The sequence below is a fragment of the Ambystoma mexicanum genome, chromosome 8 (assembly GCF_040938575.1).
Source record: "Ambystoma mexicanum isolate Mex_15411 chromosome 8, UKY_AmexF1_1, whole genome shotgun sequence".
In the NCBI taxonomy this organism is placed as follows: domain Eukaryota; kingdom Metazoa; phylum Chordata; class Amphibia; order Caudata; family Ambystomatidae; genus Ambystoma; species Ambystoma mexicanum.
The window spans coordinates 1709981635-1709984377 of record NC_090929.1 but is presented as its reverse complement, the minus strand read 5'-3'; positions in this window follow the sequence as shown (position 1 = coordinate 1709984377).

Sequence of the window (2743 nt, the reverse complement as noted above, 5' to 3'; positions counted from 1 at the left end):
ATCATTCTTGTCCTGAGGATTGATGATGCAGCTCGTCTGCTTTCAGGCTACTCAGGGAACTCTTCTTATCAACCTGCACTTTTCTATCATTCTTGCCCTGAGGATTGATGATGCAGCTCGTCTGCAGGAAAATCTTCTTTCCAACCTGCACTTTTCCATCATTCTTGCCTGTGGATTGATGATGCAGCTCATCTGCTTTCAGGCTACTCAGGAAACTCTTCTTACCAACCTGCACTTTTCCATCATTCTTGACCTGAGGATTCATCATGCAGCTCGTATGCTTTCAGGATACTCAGGGAACTCTTCTTATCAACCTGCACTTTTCTATCATTCTTGTCCTGAGGATTGATCATGCAGCTTGTCTGCTTTCAGGCTACTCAGGGAACTCTTCTTACGAACCTGCACTTTTCCATCATTCTTGCCCTGAGCATTGATCATGCAGCTCGTCTGCTTTCAGGCTACTCAGGGAACTCTTCTTACCAACCTGCACTTTTCCATCATTCTTGCCCTGAGGATTGATGATGCAGCTTGTCTGCTTTCAGGCTACTCAGGAAACTCTTCTTATCAACCTGCACTTTTCTATCATTCTTGTCATGAGTATTGATCATGCAGCTTGTCTGCTTTCAGGCTACTCAGGAAACTCTTCTTATGAACCTGCACTTTTCCATCATTCTTGCCCTGAGCATTGATCATGTAGCTCGTCTGCTTTCAGGCTACTCAGGGAACTCTTCTTACCAACCTGCACTTTTCCATCATTCTTGCCCTGAGGATTGATGATGCAGCTCGTCTGCTTTCAGGCTACTCAGGAAACTCTTCTTACCAACCTGCACTTTTCCATCATTCTTGCCCTGAGGATTCATCATGCAGCTTGTCTGCTTTAAGGCTACTCAGGAAACTCTTCTTACCAACCTGCACCTTTCCATCATTCTTGCTCTGAGGATTGATGATGCAGCTCGTCTGCTTTCAGGCTACTTAGGAAACCCTTCTTACTGACCTGCACTTTTCCATCATTCTTGCCCTGAGGATTCACCATGCAGCTTGTCTGCTTTCAGGCTACTCAGGAACCTCTTCTTACCAACCTGCAGTTTTCCATCATTCTTGTCCTGAGGATTGATGATGCAGCTCATCTGCTTTCAGGCTACTCAGGGAACTCTTCTTATCAACCTGCACTTTTCCATCATTCTTGCCTGTGGATTGATGATGCAGCTCATCTGCTTTCAGGCTACTCAGGAAACTCTTCTTACCAACCTGCACTTTTCCATCATTCTTGACCTGAGGATTCATCATGCAGCTCGTCTGCTTTCAGGCTACTCGGGGAACTCTTCTCATCAACCTGCACTTTTCTATCATTCTTGTCCTGAGGATTGATCATGCAGCTCGTCTGCTTTCAGGCTACTCAGGGAACTCTTCTTACGAACCTGCACTTTTCCATCATTCTTGCCCTGAGCATTGATCATGCAGCTTGTCTGCTTTCAGGCTACTCAGGGAACTCTTCTTACCAACCTGCACTTTTCCATCATTCTTGCCCTGAGGATTCATCATGCAGCTTGTCTGCTTTCAGGCTACTCAGGAAACTCTTCTTACCAACCTGCACCTTTCCATCATTCTTGCCCTGAGGATTGATGATGCAGCTCATTTGCTTTCAGACTACTCAGAAAACTGTTCTTACCAACCTGCACTTTTCCATCATTCTTGCCCTGAGGATTCATCATGCAGCTCGTCTGCTTTCAGGCTACTCAGGGACTCTTCTTACCAACCTGCACTTTTGCATCATTCTTGCTATGAGCATTGATCATGTAGCTCATCTGCTTTCAGGCTACTCAGGGAAATCTTCTTACCAACCTGCACTTTTCCATCATTCTTGCCCTGAGCATTGATCATACAGCTCGTCTGCTTTCAGGCTACTCAGGGAACTCTTCTTACCAACCTGCACTTTTCCATCATTCTTGCCCTGAGGATTCATCATGCAGCTCGTCTGCTTTCAGGCTACTCAGGGAACTCTTCTTATCAACCTGCACTTTTACATCATTCTTGCCCTGAGGATTCATCATGCAGCTCGTCTGCTTTCAGGCTACTAAGGGAACTCTTCTTATCCACCTGCACTTTTCCATCATTCTTGCCCTGAGGATTCATCATGCAGCTCGTCTGCTTTCAGGCTACTCAGGGAACTCTTCTTACCAACCTGCACTTTTCCATCATTCTTGCCCTGAGGATTGATGATGCAGCTCCTCTGCTTTCAGGCTACTTAGGAAACCCTTCTTACTGACCTGCACATTTCCATCATTCTTGCCCTGAGGATTCACCATGCAGCTCGTCTGCTTTCAGGCTACTCAGGAACCTCTTCTTACCAACCTGCAGTTTTCCATCATTCTTGTCCTGAGGATTGATGATGCAGCTCGTCTGCTTTCAGGCTACTCAGGGAACTCTTCTTATCAACCTGCACTTTTCTATCATTCTTGCCCTGAGGATTGATGATGCAGCTCGTCTGCTTTCAGGCTACTCAGGAAACTCTTCTTTCCAACCTGCACTTTTCCATCATTCTTGCCTGAGGATTGATGATGCAGCTCATCTGCTTTCAGGCTACTCAGGAAACTCTTCTTACCAACCTGCACTTTTCCATCATTCTTGACCTGAGGATTCATCATGCAGCTCGTTTGCTTTCAGGCTACTCAGGGAACTCTTCTTATCAACCTGCACTTTTCTATCATTCTTGTCCTGAGGATTGATCATGCAGCTCGTCTGC